This window comes from Anomaloglossus baeobatrachus, chromosome 2 (assembly GCF_048569485.1).
Source record: "Anomaloglossus baeobatrachus isolate aAnoBae1 chromosome 2, aAnoBae1.hap1, whole genome shotgun sequence".
NCBI classification, from domain to species: Eukaryota; Metazoa; Chordata; class Amphibia; order Anura; family Aromobatidae; genus Anomaloglossus; species Anomaloglossus baeobatrachus.
In genome coordinates, this window is record NC_134354.1 from 18862360 (window position 1) to 18880597 (window position 18238).

General features: G+C 45.7%; 1 long non-coding RNA gene across 1 annotated transcript in view; it reads left to right on the top strand.

Moving 5' to 3' along the window:
* Nucleotides 1-221: 221 nt before the first annotated feature.
* The window catches only part of LOC142290856 (uncharacterized), a 122834-nt gene continuing 104817 nt past the window's right edge, over nt 222-18238 (top strand). Inside the window, exon 1 of the long non-coding RNA XR_012750393.1 lies at nt 222-400. This is a non-coding gene — a long non-coding RNA (uncharacterized LOC142290856). The remainder of the gene's footprint in view (nt 401-18238) is intronic.

The window sequence follows — 18238 nt, forward strand, 5'->3', positions numbered from 1 at the left end:
TGTATATAATTATATATGTGCACCCGGTATAACCTGGACATCTCCTGTATATAATTATATATGTGCACCCGGTATAACCTGGGCATCTCCTGTATATATTTATATATGTACAGCTGGTATAACCTGGACATCTCCTGTATATCTATATATATAATTGCCTTATTCTGTCTGTCTGTCTGTCTGTCTGTCTGTCTGTCTGTCTGTCTGTCTATCTGTCTGTCTGTCTGTCATGCTCCGAAATTGTGTCCTTACGGTGACACAAAGCTGATTGGCCGCTGGGCTCGCCATGGCCCCGCCCCCCCACACGGATTGGCCTCTCGCCCCGGCTCTCTGCAGGCCCCGCCCCCTCACGCAATGCACGCTCGCTGTGGCCCAACTGACACGGGGCTCCGATTCCCAGGTGAGTACACACACATCAGATCACACTCACTCTCACACTCACCTCACACATCACAACATGCTGGGATATCGCTTGCTTCTACACCGGCTCCGTCAGGATCCCGGCAGCGCCACACATAACCTTGCGATGCTGGGATCTTAACGGAGGCCGTGAAAGCTGGTAACCATTATACACATCGGGTAACTAAGGTCCCTTAGTTACCCGATGTGTATCATAGTTACCAGTGTACACGGCTCACACTCACACACACATCACACACATCACATCGCATCCACACATCAAGGTCCTGCAGCTGCGGAACATACATAACATAACAGCACACACACACACACACAAATCAGATCACACTCACTCACATACACACATCACATCGCATCCACATACTCACAACATCCTGGGATATCGCTTGCTTCTCGGCGGCGATATTGTGCTGTGAGCTTCCAGGACCTGACGGAGGATCACATGGCCAGAAGCATGTGATATCCCCGGATGTTGTGAGTATCAGCGCGTATGTGCAATATCGTCAGTGTCTGTGTGTGTGAGTGTATGCGATCGGGTGTGTGTGAGTGTATGCGATCGGGTGTGTGTGTGAGTGTATGCGATCGGGTGTGTGTGTGAGTGGATGCGATCGGGTGTGTGTGAGTGGATGCGATCGGTTGTGTGTGTGAGTGGATGCGATCGGTTGTGTGGGTGAGTGGATGCGATCGGTTGTGTGGGTGAGTGGATGCGATCGGGTGTGGGTGAGTGTCGGCAGAGGAGCACGGCGTGCTGGAGGAGGCTGGGAGCAGAGAGGCTGATCTTGGGGAAGGCTGGGAGGGGGGGGCTGATGCTGAGGGAGGCTGGAAGGAGAGAGGCTGAGCAAACGTGCTCCATCCGCCATACTGCGCACTCCCCATCGTGCTGCATCCCCCATGCTGCGCACTCCCAAACGTGGTCCATCCGCCATGCTGCGCACTCCCAAACGTGGTCCATCCGCCATGCTGCGCACTCCCAAACGTGGTCCATCCGCCATGCTGCGCACTCCCAAACGTGCTCCATCCGCCATGCTGCGCACTCCCAAACGTGCTCCATCCGCCATACTGCGCACTCCCCATCGTGCACCATCCGGCATGCTGCGCACTCCTAAGCGGATGGAGCATGATGGGGGGTGCGCAGCATGGCGGATGGAGCACGTTTGGGAGTGCGCAGCATGGCGGATGGAGCACGTTTGGGAGTGCGCAGCATGACGGATGGAGCACGTTTGGGAGTGCGCAGCATGACGGATGGAGCATGTTTGGGAGTGCGCAGCATGCCGGATGGTGCACGATGGGGAGTGCGCAGTATGGCGGATGGAGCACGTTTGGAAGTGCGCAGTATGGCGGTTGGAGCACGTTTCGGAGTGCGCAGCATGGCGGATGGAGCACGTTTGGGAGTGCGCAGCATGGCGGATGGACCACGTTTGGGAGCGCGCAGCATGGCGGATGGAGCACGTTTGGGAGTGCGCAGCATGGCGGATGGAGCACGTTTGGAAGTGCGCAGCATGGCGGATGGAGCACGTTTGGGAGTGCGCAGCATGGCGGATGGAGCACGTTTGGGAGTGCGCAGCATGCCGGATGGTGCACGATGGGGAGTGCGCAGTATGGCGGATGGAGCACGTTTGGGAGTGCGCAGCATGGCGGATGGAGCACGTTTGGGAGTGCGCAGCATGGCGGATGGACCACGTTTGGGAGTACGCAGCATGGCGGATGGAGCACGTTTGGGAGTGCGCAGCATGGCGGATGGAGCACGTTTGGGAGTGCGCAGCATGGCGGATGGAGCACGTTTGGGAGTGCGCAGCATGACGGATGGAGCACGTTTGGGAGTGCGCAGCATGACGGATGGAGCATGTTTGGGAGTGCGCAGCATGCCGGATGGTGCACGATGGGGAGTGCGCAGTATGGCGGATGGAGCACGTTTGGAAGTGCGCAGTATGGCGGTTGGAGCACGTTTCGGAGTGCGCAGCATGGCGGATGGACCACGTTTGGGAGCGCGCAGCATGGCGGATGGAGCACGTTTGGGAGTGCGCAGCATGGCGGATGGAGCACGTTTGGGAGTGCGCAGCATGGGGGATGCAGCACGATGGGGAGTGCGCAGTATGGCGGATGGAGCACGTTTGGGAGTGCGCAGCATGGCGGATGGACCACGTTTGGGAGTGCGCAGCATGGCGGATGGAGCACGTTTGGGAGTGCGCAGCATGGGGGATGCAGCACGATGGGGGGTGCGCAGCATGGGGGATGGAGCACGATGGGAGGTGCACACCTCCCCCCAACACACACACACACGCGCACTGCACAACACACACACACTAGGAATCACAAACAACGCCCTACACAGACACCCACACACACAGACAACGCTGCACACACAAATATACGCACATACTGCACAACACACACATTGCTCAAAACATACCTCCCCCCAAAACACACCACACCCACACAAACCGCACAACACACACACACACACAACGCTACAGACACACAGCGCTCCACAAACAACGCAACACACGCAACACACATACAACACCGCTCTCACCCCCCGCGACACTCAGAACATGTACAGCGCCCTACACAAACACTTGGTAACTACACACAACAACATCTATATATATAACAAAAATCATACATGAACTACACAATACGTAAATTCTAGAATACCCGATGCGTAGAATCGGGCCACCTTCTAGTCTATATATATAATTGCCTTATTCTGTCTGTCTGTCTGTCTGTCTGTCTGTCTGTCTGTCTGTCTGTCTGTCTATCTGTCTGTCTGTCTGTCATGCTCCAAAATTGTGTCCTTACGGTGACACAAAGCTGATTGGCCGCTGGGCTCGCCATGGCCCCGCCCCCCCACACGGATTGGCCGCTCGCCCAGGCTGCGCCCCCACACGGATTGGCCAGCCGCTCGCCCAGGCTCCGCCCCCCCACAGATTGGCCTCTCGCCCCGGCACCCTGCAGGCATTGGCAATTCGGCCACGCCACGCCCCGCCCCCCTCACGCAATGCACGTTAGCTCTGGCCCCACCCCCTCCCTCCTCCCGCGCATTTCTCGAACTGACACGGCTGTCACGGAGGTGAGTACGGTACTCCCTGCCCACCCCCCCCCTCCCCCCCCCCGCCCCCGCCCCCGCTCGCACAGGACTGGTGTGGATACGTTGCTAACCATGCTCGCATGGTTACAAGCGCTGTCACGGAGGTGAGTACTGTACTCCCTCCCCCCCCCTCCCCCCCCCGGCCCCCGCTCGCACGGCAGTGGTGGGAGTAGTGTGGATACGTTGGTATCAAGCCCATCAAGGTCCTGCTGCGCCAGAAGATCCACACGCACACACACAAACATACACACACATCAGATCACACTCACACTCACTCTTACACACACCTCACACACACCTCACATCGCATCCACATACTCACAACATCCTGGGATATCGCTTGCTTCTCGGCCTCGATACTGTGCTGTTGTGATCTTCCAGGACCTGACGGAGGATCACATGGCCAGAAGCATGTGATATCCCCGGATGTTGTGAGTATGAGCGCGTAAGTGCGATATCGTCAGTGTCTGTGTGTGTGAGTGGATGCGATCGGGTGTGTGTGAGTGGATGCGATCGGGTGTGTGTGAGTGTATGCGATCGGGTGTGTGTGAGTGGATGCGATCGGGTGTGTGTGAGTGGATGCGATCGGGTGTGTGTGTGAGTGGATGCGATCGGGTGTGTGTGAGTGGATGCGATCGGGTGTGTGTGAGTGGATGCGATCGGGTGTGTGTGAGTGGATGCGATCGGGTGTGTGTGAGTGTATGCGATCGGGTGTGTGTGAGTGTATGCGATCGGGTGTGTGTGAGTGTATGCGATCGGGTGTGTGTGAGTGGATGCGATCGGGTGTGTGTGAGTGGATGCGATCGGGTGTGTGTGTGAGTTGATGCGATCGGGTGTGTGTGTGAGTAGATGCGATCGGGTGTGTGTGTGAGTGGATGCGATCGGGTGTGTGTGTGAGTTGATGCGATCGGGTGTGTGTGTGAGTGGATGCGATCGGGTGTGTGAGTGTCGGCAGAGGACCAGGCCGTGCTGGAGGAGGCTGGGAGCAGAGAGGCTGATCATGGGGAAGAGGGGAATGCTGATGCTGAAGGAGGCTGGGATGGGAAGGCTGGGAGGAAGGAGGCTGGGATGGGAAGGCTGGGAGGAAGGAGGCTGGGACGAGAGAGGCTGATCCTCAGGAAGGCTGAGGAGGGGAGGCTGATGCTGAGGGAGGCTGGAAGGAGAGAGGCTGAGCAAACGTGCTCCATCCGCCATACTGCGCACTCCCCATCGTGCTGCATCCCCCATGCTGCGCACTCCCAAACGTGGTCCATCCGCCATGCTGCGCACTCCCAAACGTGGTCCATCCGCCATGCTGCGCACTCCCAAACGTGCTCCATCCGCCATGCTGCGCACTCCCAAACGTGCTCCATCCGCCATACTGCGCACTGGAGCACGTTTGGGAGTGCGCAGCATGGCGGATGGAGCACGTTTGAGAATGCGCAGCATGGCGGATGGAGCACGTTTGAGAATGCGCAGCATGGCGGATGGAGCACGTTTCGGAGTGCGCAGCATGGCGGATGGAGCACGTTTGGGAGTGCGCAGCATGCCGGATGGTGCACGATCGGGAGTGCGCAGTATGGCGGATGGAGCACGTTTGGAAGTGCGCAGCATGGCGGATGGAGCACGTTTAGAAGTGCGCAGCATGGCGGATGGACCACGTTTGGGAGTGCGCAGCATGGCGGATGGAGCACGTTTAGGAGTGCGCAGCATGGCGGATGGAGCACGTTTGCAAGTGCGCAGCATGGCGGGTGGAGCACGATGGGAGGTGCACACCTCCCCCCAACACACACACACACGCGCACTGCACAACACACACACACTAGGAATCACAAACAACGCCCTACACAGACACCCACACAGACAACGCTGCACACACAAATATACGCACATACTGCACAACACACACATTGCTCAAAACATACCTCCCCCCAAAACACACCACACACACACAAACCGCACAACACACACACACACACACAACGCTACAGACACACAGCGCTCCACAAACAACGCAACACACGCAACACACATACAACACCGCTCTCACCCCCCGCGACACTCAGAACATGTACAGCGCCCTACACAAACACTTGGTAACTACACACAACAACATCTATATATATATATAACAAAAATCATACATGAACTACACAATACGTAAATTCTAGAATACCCGATGCGTAGAATCGGGCCACCTTCTAGTATAATTATATATGTACAGCTGCTATAACCCGGGCTTCTCCTGTATATAATTATATATGTACAGCCGGTATAACCTGGGCATCTCCTGTGTATTATTATATATGTGCAGCTGGTATAACCTGGGCATCTCCTGTATATAATTATATATGTACAGCTGCTATAACCCGGGCATCTCCTGTATATAATTATATATGTACAGCCGGTATAACCTGGACATCTCCTGTATATAATTATATATGTACAGCCGGTATAACCTGGGTATGTCCTGTATATAATTATATATGTACAGCTGCTATAACCCGGGCATCTCCTGTATATAATTATATATGTACAGCCGGTATAACCTGGGCATCTCCTGCATATAATTATATATGTACAGCCGGTATAACCTGGGCATCTCCTGTATATAATTATATATGTACAGCTGGTATAACCTGGGCATCTCCTGTATATAATTATATATGTACAGCCGGTATAACCTGGGCATCTCCTGTATATAATTATATATGTACAGCTGGTATAACCTGGGCATCTCCTGTATATAATTATATATGTACAGCCGGTATAACCTGGGCATCTCCTGTATATAATTATATATGTACAGCTGGTATAACCTGGGTATCTCCTGTATATAATTATATATGTGCACCCGGTATAACCTGGGCATCTCCTGTATATAATTATATATGTACAGCCGGTATAACCTGGGCATCTCCTGTATATAATTATATATGTACAGCCGGTATAACCTGGAATCTCCTGTATATAATTATATATGTGCACCCGGTATAACCTGGACATCTCCTGTATATAATTATATATGTACAGCCGGTATAACCTGGACATCTCCTGTATATAATTATATATGTACAGCCGGTATAACCTGGGTATCTCCTGTATATAATTATATATGTGCACCCGGTATAACCTGGGCATCTCCTGTATATAATTATATATGTGCACCCGGTATAACCTGGACATCTCCTGTATATAATTAGATATGTACAGCCGGTATAACCTGGACATCTCCTGTATATAATTATATATGTACAGCCGGTATAACCTGGACATCTCCTGTATATAATTATATATGTACAGCCGGTATAACCTGGGTATCTCCTGTATATAATTATATATGTGCACCCGGTATAACCTGGGCATCTCCTGTATATAATTATATATGTGCACCCGGTATAACCTGGATATCTCCTGTATATAATTATATATGTACAGCCGGTATAACCTGGACATCTCCTGTATATAATTATATATGTACAGCCGGTATAACCTGGACATCTCCTGTATATAATTATATATGTACAGCCGGTATAACCTGGGTATCTCCTGTATATAATTATATATGTGCACCCGGTATAACCTGGGCATCTCCTGTATATAATTATATATGTGCACCCGGTATAACCTGGACATCTCCTGTATATAATTATATATGTGCACCCGGTATAACCTGGGCATCTCCTGTATATATTTATATATGTACAGCTGGTATAACCTGGACATCTCCTGTATATAATTATATATGTACAGCTGGTATAACCTGGACATCTCCTGTATATAATTATATATGTGCACCCGGTATAACCTGGACATCTCCTGTATATAATTATATATGTACAGCTGATATAACCTGGACATCTCCTGTATATAATTATATATGTACAGCTGGTATAACCTGGACATCTCCTGTATATAATTATATATGTACAGCCAGTATAACCTGGGCATCTCCTGTATATAATTATATATGTACAGCCGGTATAACCTGGACATCTCCTGTATATAATTATATATGTACAGCTGGTATAACCTGGACATCTCCTGTATATAATTATATATGTACAGCTGGTATAACCTGGGCATCTCCTGTATATAATTATATATGTACAGCCGGTATAACCTGTGCATCTCCTGTATATAATTATATATGTACAGCTGGTATAACCTGTGCATCTCCTGTATATAATTATATATGTAGAGCTGGTGTAACCTGGGCATCTCCTGTATATAATTATATATGTACAGCCGGTATAACCTGGACATCTCCTGTATATAATTATATATGTACAGCTGGTATAACCTGGACATCCTCTGTATATAATTATATATGTACAGCTGGTATAACCTGGGCATCTCCTGTATATAATTATATATGTACAGCCGGTATAACCTGGGCATCTCCTGTATATAATTATATATGTACAGCTGGTATAACCTGGGTATCTCCTGTATATAATTATATATGTGCACCCGGTATAACCTGGGCATCTCCTGTATATAATTATATATGTACAGCCGGTATAACCTGGGCATCTCCTGTATATAATTATATATGTACAGCCGGTATAACCTGGACATCTCCTGTATATAATTATATATGTGCACCCGGTATAACCTAGACATCTCCTGTATATAATTATATATGTACAGCCGGTATAACCTGGACATCTCCTGTATATAATTATATATGTACAGCCGGTATAACCTGGGTATCTCCTGTATATAATTATATATGTGCACCCGGTATAACCTGGGCATCTCCTGTATATAATTATATATGTGCACCCGGTATAACCTGGACATCTCCTGTATATAATTAGATATGTACAGCCGGTATAACCTGGACATCTCCTGTATATAATTATATATGTACAGCCGGTATAACCTGGACATCTCCTGTATATAATTATATATGTACAGCCGGTATAACCTGGGTATCTCCTGTATATAATTATATATGTGCACCCGGTATAACCTGGGCATCTCCTGTATATAATTATATATGTGCACCCGGTATAACCTGGATATCTCCTGTATATAATTATATATGTACAGCCGGTATAACCTGGACATCTCCTGTATATAATTATATATGTACAGCCGGTATAACCTGGACATCTCCTGTATATAATTATATATGTACAGCCGGTATAACCTGGGTATCTCCTGTATATAATTATATATGTGCACCCGGTATAACCTGGGCATCTCCTGTATATAATTATATATGTGCACCCGGTATAACCTGGACATCTCCTGTATATAATTATATATGTGCACCCGGTATAACCTGGGCATCTCCTGTATATATTTATATATGTACAGCTGGTATAACCTGGACATCTCCTGTATATAATTATATATGTACAGCTGGTATAACCTGGACATCTCCTGTATATAATTATATATGTGCACCCGGTATAACCTGGACATCTCCTGTATATAATTATATATGTACAGCTGATATAACCTGGACATCTCCTGTATATAATTATATATGTACAGCTGGTATAACCTGGACATCTCCTGTATATAATTATATATGTACAGCCAGTATAACCTGGGCATCTCCTGTATATAATTATATATGTACAGCTGGTATAACCTGGACATCTCCTGTATATAATTATATATGTACAGCTGGTATAACCTGGGCATCTCCTGTATATAATTATATATGTATAGCTGGTATAACCTGGGCATCTCCTGTATATAATTATATATGTACAGCTGGTATAACCCGGGCATCTCCTGTATATAATTATATATGTACAGCTGGTATAACCTGGGCATCTCCTGTATATAATTATATATGTACAGCCGGTATAACCTGGACATCTCCTGTATATAATTATATATGTACAGCTGGTATAACCTGGACATCTCCTGTATATAATTACATATGTACAGCCGGTATAACCTGGGCATCTCCTGTATATAATTATATATGTACAGCTGGTATAACCTGGGTATCTCCTGTATATAATTATATATGTACAGCCGGTATAACCTAGGCACCTCCTGTATATAATTATATATGTGCACCCGGTATAACCTGGGCATCTCCTGTATATAATTATATATGTACAGCTGGTGTAACCTGGGCACCTCCTGTATATAATTATATATGTACAGCTGGTATAACCTGGGCATCTCCTGTATATAATTATATATGTACAGCTGGTATAACCTGGATATCTCCTGTATATAATTATATATGTACAGCCGGTATAACCTGGGTATCTCCTGTATATAATTATATATGTACAGCTGCTATAACCCGGGCATCTCCTGTATATAATTATATATGTACAGCCGGTATAACCTGGGCATCTCCTGTGTATTATTATATATGTGCAGCTGGTATAACCTGGGCATCTCCTGTATATAATTATATATGTACAGCTGCTATAACCCGGGCATCTCCTGTATATAATTATATATGTACAGCCGGTATAACCTGGACATCTCCTGTATATAATTATATATGTACAGCCGGTATAACCTGGGTATGTCCTGTATATAATTATATATGTACAGCTGCTATAACCCGGGCATCTCCTGTATATAATTATATATGTACAGCCGGTATAACCTGGGCATCTCCTGCATATAATTATATATGTACAGCCGGTATAACCTGGGCATCTCCTGTATATAATTATATATGTACAGCTGGTATAACCTGGGCATCTCCTGTATATAATTATATATGTACAGCCGGTATAACCTGGGCATCTCCTGTATATAATTATATATGTACAGCTGATATAACCTGGGTATCTCCTGTATATAATTATATATGTACAGCCGGTATAACCTGGACATCTCCTGTATATAATTATATATGTACAGCCGGTATAACCTGGGCATCTCCTGTATATAATTATATATGTACAGCCGGTATAACCTGGACATCTCCTGTATATAATTACATATGTACAGCTGGTATAACCTGGGCATCTCCTGTATATAATTATATATGTGCAGCTGATATAACCTGGGTATCTCCTGTATATAATTATATATGTGCAGCTGATATAACCTGGGCATCTCCTGTATATAATTATATATGTACAGCTGGTATAACCTGGGGATCTCCTGTATATAATTATATATGTGCAGCTGATATAACCTGGGCATCTCCTGTATATAATTACATATGTACAGCTGGTATAACCTGGGCATCTCCTGTATATAATTATATATGTACAGCTGATATAACCTGGGCATCTCCTGTATATAATTATATATGTACAGCTGGTGTAACCTGGGCATCTCCTGTATATAATTATATATGTACAGCTGGTATAACCTGGGCATCTCCTGTATATAATTATATATGTACAGGTGGTGTAACCTGGGCATCTCCTGTATATAATTATATATGTACAGCCGGTATAACCTGGGCATCTCCTGTATATAATTATATATGTACAGCTGGTGTAACTTGGGCATCTCCTGTATATAATTATATATGTACAGCCGGTATAACCTGGGCACCTCCTGTATATAATTATATATGTACAGCTGGTATAACCTGGGCATCTCCTGTATATAATTATATATGTACAGCTGGTGTAACCTGGGCATCTCCTGTATATAATTATATATGTACAGCTGGTATAACCTGGGCATCTCCTGTATATAATTATATATGTACAGCTGGTATAACCTGGGCATCTCCTGTATATAATTATATATGTACAGGTGGTGTAACCTGTGCATCTCCTGCATATAATTATATATGGACAGCTGGTATAACCTGGGCATCTCCTGTATATAATTATATATGTACAGCCGGTATAACCTGGGCACCTCCTGTATATAATTATATATGGACAGCCGGTATAACCTGGGCACCTCCTGTATATAATTATATACAGGATGTACAGCCGATATATAAATAAAAAAATATATATATATATATACACACAGTGCTGGCCAAAAGTATTGGCACCCCTGCAATTCTGTCAGAGAATACTCAGTTTCTTCCTGACAATGATTGCAATCACAAATTCTTTGGTATTATCTTCATTTAATTTGTCTTCAATGAAAAAAAAGATTGTCATAAAGCCAAATTGGATGTAATTCCACACCAAACATAAAAAGGGGGTGGACAAAAGTATTGGCACTGATTGAAAAATCCTGTGATGCTTCTGTAAGTTGTGTAATAACAGCCCCTGTAACTTACCTGTGGCACCTAACAGGTGTTGACAATAATAAATCACACTTGCAGCAGGTGACATGGATAAGAGTTGACTCAACCTCTGTCCTGTGTCCTTGTGTGCACCACATTGAGCATGGAGAAAAGAAAGAAGACCAAAGAACTGTCTGAGGACTTGAGAATCCAAATTGTGAGGAAGCATGAGTAATCTCAAGGCTACAAGTCCATCTCCAAAGACCTGAAAGTTCCTGTGTCTACGGTGCGCAGTGTCATCAAGAAGTGTAAAGCCCATGGCACTGTGGCTAACCTCCCTAGATGTGGAAGGAAAAGAAAAAGTGACGAGAGATTTCAACTCAAGATTGTGCGGATGGTGGATAAAGAACCTCGACTAACATCCAAACAAGTTCAGGCTGCCCTGCAGTCCGAGGGTACAACAGTGTCACCCGTACTATCCGTCGGCGTCTGAATGAAAAGGGACTGTATGGTAGGATACCCAGGAAAACCCCACTTCTTACCCCGAGACATAAAAAAGCCAGGCTGGAGTTTGCCAAAACTTACCTGAGAAAGCCTAAAACGTTTTGGAAGAATGTTCTCTGGTCAGATGAGACAAAAGTAGAGCTTTTTGGGAAAAGCCATCAACATAGAGTTTACAGGGAAAATAAAGAGGCATTCAAAGAAAAGAACACGGTCCCTACAGTCAAACATGGCGGAGGTTCCCTGATGTTTTGGGGTTGCTTTGCTGCCTCTGGCACTGGACTGCTTGATCGTGTGCATGGCATTATGAAGTCTGAAGACTACCAACAAATTTTGCAGCATAATGTAGGGCCCAGTGTGAGAAAGCTGGGTCCCCATCAGAGGTCATGGGTCTTCCAGCAGGACAATGACCCAAAACACACTTCAAAAAGCACTAGAAAATGGTTTGATAGAAAGCACTGGAGACTACTAAAGTGGCCAGCAATGAGTCCAGACCTGAACCCCATAGAAGACCTGTGGAGAGATCTCACAATGGCAGTTTGGAGAAGGCCCCCTTCAAATCTCAGGGACCTGGAGCAGTTTCCAAAGAAGAATGGTCTAAAATTCCAGCAGAGCATTGTAAGAAACTCATTGATGGTTACCGGAAGCGGTTGTGCGCAATTATTTTGGCTAAAGGTCGTGCAACCAAGTATTAGGCTAAGGGTGCCAATACTTTTGTCTGGCCCATTTTTGGAGTTTTGTGTGAAATGATCAATGATTTGATTTTTGTTTCATTCTCTTTTGTGTTTTTTCGTTGCAAGCAAAATAAATGAAGATAATAAAACCAAAGAATGTGTGATTGCAATCATTTTCAAGAAGAAACGGAGTATTATCTGACAGAATTGCAGGGGTGCCAATACTTTTGGCCAGCACTGTATATATATATATATATATATATATATATATATATATATAGATATAGAGAGAGAGAGAGAGGTAGATATATATATATATATATATATATATATATAAATATATATATATATATATATATATATATATATATAGATATAGAGAGAGAGAGAGAGGTAGATATATATATATATATATATGTATGTGTGTGTATAGATAGAAATATAGATAGATATCTAGCCACAATTCTTGCTCCATGAGACTTTTCTTTCCCGTAGATAGATCATGTTCCCTCTTATAGTAAAGGGAGAGTTTTGTGTAAATTACAATGTAGCGTTCGTGTATTGTTAGGAGACGACACTCCAATTAAAATCCTTATTAAGACTCCAAACAGCTGAAATGACCTTATTCTGCCGTTAATAAATTTCACGCAGCAATAAAAATTAGTGAAAGTCCCTTCTGCTCATGAAATGAATCATTTTCTACTCTAATAAATTGATTCTTGGATTAAAGCGAATGCCCGGCCCCCGTACAATGTGCGCTGCAAATCCTCGTAAATAGCTCACTGCGACCGTAAGTAAAATCCAAAAATATGTATTTAACAAAGGCAAAAATTATTATAAGAAATGTTATTTTAATGCAATTCCTTTGTTTTATAATCTGCAGAAAAATAAACCAAGGAGCAGAATAAATCCCGGAGTCTCCTGTACACAGTAAATTCATTTTTAAGACTTTTATTTTGGAAGTTAAACTGCGGACAAACTCCTTCAGCAAAAAGAGATTATTTTTTTAAAGGGTTTGTTCACTACCTGGACAATTCCTTTATAAATGAAATAGTACCCTGCGTAAAAGACACCTCTCACACCTGCGCTGTTCCAGTGATATTGGTGCTGCATGTGTTGGATTTCTATGGTATTGTTATGCTGTGTGAGCGCTGCCACCAATCAGCGGAAGTGAGAGCCTAGGAGCACAATAGAGGCCACTGATTGGCTGCAGGTGTTTTTCTTTTACACGGGGGTCTACTTCATTTTAAAGGCGTTATCCATTATTTTAAATTAATAACTAGTGTTGAGCGGATCCGAACTATAAAAATCCGGATCCGCGCTGTTTCCGACCCGTAAATCCGGCTGCACGATCCAGGATATATCTCTCTCTCTTCTCTCTCTCTCTCTCTCTCTCTCTCCTCTCTCTCCTCTCTCCTCTCTCCCCTCTCTCCTCTCTCCCCTCTCTCCTCTCCCCTCTCTCCTCTCTCCTCTTTCCTCTCCCCTCTCTCCTCTCTCCTCTTTCCTCTCTCCTCTCTCCTCTCTCTCTCGTCCCGGTAGGAAAGCAGTGCTGAAAAACTGTCCACCCAACAGATCCCCTCTAATCACACTGGGCCCTCCACTTCTCCCAGTAATCACAGCAGTCCCTATCCAGTCATTTCCACGCCCACCTCCTCAATATTCAATGCAGTCCCTTACACATTTCCAAATTTTTAGCAATGTCAGCATTTGCATTATACTGACAATATCCTTCATCTTCTTAGTGGTCCATGCGGCACCCCTGTAGTCACAGCGGCTCCCTATCCTGAGCAGTCACGGTAGAGTCTGACACTCTGCACTATGCCCCTTTGGTGCTTCTGAGTTGCACAGACACGCTCAGACGTCGACCAGCTATATTCTCATTAGTGATCGGGCTTGCAGGAGTTATTTTCTGCTAGCCTGCTGGTTAACTCTTGGATCACATGTGAGAGAACTATCACAGTCAATCCCCACCTTTTTAAGATGGAGGGGCATGTCTTCCCATGCCGACTATAGCTTTAGCTACACAGGTCTGTGTGCTGTTGTATCCCAGTCCTGCTGGTGATTGTACAACTTTGTGTGTGGAGTTGTTGTGGAGTTCTCCCATCGTCTCGTTGTTTCCTCCCGACTCTTATTTTCCTCTTTATCACTTGTTGTCTTATATTTCTGTATGTGCTAGCTGTGTAATCAAGTTTTGGTTTCCCCTTTTTGTCCTTACCTGTGGGTTCAACCACTCTTGTTTTGGCCCTCCGATGGGATGGGGGAGAGGAAGTATTAGATCAGGGCTGTACAGGAGCAGGGGTAGGAAGGCGGCCCAGACATCATCACTATTAGACGTATCTCTGGGATCAGGAACAGAAAAGGGCCCCTAAGGACCTGAGGGCTAGTTTAGGAGCCCCATTCCCAGGTTATCCCATTACACTCCATGATATAGACCTAGTCTGTATTGTCCGAGGGCATTTATCTACTGGCCTCCACCTGTGTCTACTGGTATCTGACTGCACTCCGCCTGCCCAAGTACCTTCCATGTAATTCTGTATAGGAGTTCTTGTTTCTCTGCAGTCATTGCTTTCAATGTAATAGCATGGGAAATTAACAGTAGAGGACCATCCTGTGGACACGGGCGCAAAATCTCACCCTTAGGACTAAAGCCTGCTTTACACGGTACGATCTATGGTGCAATTTCACGATCGATTGTACCCGCCCCCGTCGTTTGTGCGTCACACGCACTTACCTGCTGTGCGACGTCGCTGTGGGCGGCGAACATCCTCTTCCTGAAGGGGGAGGGACGTTAGGCGTCACAGCGACGTCACACAGCGGCTGGCTAATAGAAGCGGAGGGGCGGAGATGAGCGGGACGTAAACATCTCGCCCACCTCCTTCCCTCCGCATAGCTGGCGGGTGCCGCGGGACGGAGGTAAGCTGCTGTTCATCGTTCCCGGGGTGTCACACGGAGCGGCGTGTGCTACCCCGGGAACGATGAGCTACCGGCGCCATTTTAATTAAACGAGATTATGAAACCGAGCGACGAGTACACGACTCACGATTTGTGAGTGATACTGCATCGGAGGTGTCATACAGCCGGATGTGCGTCACAAAAACCGTGACCCCGACGATCTATCGCACGATAGATCATCTTGTGTAAAGCAGCCTTTAGACTAGTATTAGGTATAGAGTTGGAACAAAGCGTTAGGGCTAGGTTTAGGGCTAGGGATGGGTAAAAGCCTAGGTTGAGGCTTATGTTATGGCTAAGAGTAGTAGTAGGATTGGGGCTTAGATTAAGGCTTGGGTTACAGCTATAGTTAGGGCTAGTGTTAAGGCAAAGATTAGAGCTAGGGTTGAGGCTGGGTTAGTGCGATGGGTTGGGGCTAAGGTTGGGGATGTTCACAGCTATGGTTGGAGCTAAGGTTTGGGTGAGGCATAGGGAAAGGGATGGGGCTAGGGTGAAGGCCAAGGTTGAGGCTTCTGTTCTGGCTTAGTTTAGAAATAGGATTGGGGCTTAGGTTAAGACTAGGGTTAGGGCTAGAGTTAAGGCATAGGTTTGAAGCTGGGGATATGGCTAGGGGTGGGGCAAATATTGGGGATGTTTAAGGCTAGGGTTGGGACTAAGAGTTAGTGTGAGGATTGGGGCTAGGGATGGGGCTAGAGTAAAGGCCAAGGTTGAGGTTTGTGTTCTCGTTAAGTTTAGTAGTAGGATTGGGGCTTAGACTAAGACTAGAGTTAAGGTTAGGGCTAAGGCAGAGGTTATGGCTAGGTTTGGGACTAATATTTCAGATGTTTAAGGCTAATGTTGGGGCTGAGGGTTAGTGCGAGGATTAGGGCTACGGATGGGGGTAGGGTGAATGCCAAGGATGAGGCTTATGTTACGGCCAAGTTTAGGGTTAGGAGAGTTCATGATTAAGGGTGATTGTTTCACCTGAAACGCGTAGTGCTGGGCTGATCATGTCATCCGTTGTCTGCATGCTAAAATAAAGACCATGGCTTTCCTTGCCTGAAGAGCTGGATGTTCCTTCTTTCTTCCATTTGCAATATCGGGCTGTGGCAGTGCCTGTCCATGCTCCAGGGAGAGGCCAGGAGTGAGCGTGTACACGGTGAGCTGATATACATAAATTAGGAGAGGGGCTTTAGATTAAGGCTAGGGTTAGGGCTAGAACTGAGTCAAAGGTTAGGGCTAGGGTTAAAACCAGGGTTTAGGGCTAGTGTTGTGGCTACATTTGGGGACAAGTATAAGGTTAGGGCTAGAATTAAGTTTAGGGTTGGGGCTTGAGTTGAGGATAGGGTTAGGGTAGTAAAACAGTGACATAAAAAAATACACAAAAATGTAACTAAAAAGTAACTAAAAATTATAACACTGTATAACCTTTTAGATTTAAAATGTTACATCTTATTTTAGTAAAAATTATAAAAAATGGGGGGTTAAAGGGCAAACTATAGTTATTTCAGTATTTCTTAACATACAGTAAATGTGTTTGGAGAATAAAGGGTTCAGTACTGGACTGTTAGTGTCAAGGTTGGGAAATTTGGGGAAACCACAAATGGGGTCTCTCAGGGTCACAGAGACGGATTCCAAACCAAATCTGCGCAGATATATGTATGAGGAAAAATGACCACACAGAGACGTGTCTCTATCCGGGAGAAGCTCAATGCTCTTCTAACCCGTATATTGTAAAACAATCACAGTTATACAATTCAACATTTGACCTTGAAACGGGAACAAGGAGTAAGAGATAAAGCCCTAGTTTCACATCCCAGCTGATGAGAGCCAACAAGTTATGAATACAATCAGTGTGTTATGAATACTTTTTTGTTCATTGTATATTTTGGCTTATTCATCTTGGTTAACACATTCTTGAGCGCACATCTTAAAATCATATTATGGCATCTATGCGATTGTCATACAGACACACAGATTATCTTATTACATCTGGACAAACGGCCGACAGCCCAGGCCTTACCCCCACAGTGGCTCGGACTCAGGGAATCCATAAAGTCAGTAAATGGAGTACTGGAAAATTTATACAGCAGAGCTGTGCAAGACAGTAGTTAAGACTGAAGATGGGGCAGGAACTATGTCTCTAAATAACCTGGCGACGTAAAGTCACATTAGCACGTCATTGTGCTGCTGAAAAAAGAAAGGAGTGACCGGAGGAAAAGAGCAAAGCAAGAGTAGGTGCTGGATCTGGCACATGTGAGTAACTAGACCTCAGCCGACCTCAAAATAAATTCAGTCCCTAAACCCGACCCCACTATTAATTCAGACCCCAGACCAGATCTCAAATTGTTCCCCTAAGTCAGACCAGTCATTTGGGATAGCGGGGAACCAGGGCTGTCCCTTAAGCTAACGGGCAACATGCTATCCCTAATCTCAGAGATACTCCTAATAGTGGAGAGACCTGAGTCTCCGTCTTAACCCTGCTCCTCACCAGACTTGATCTAA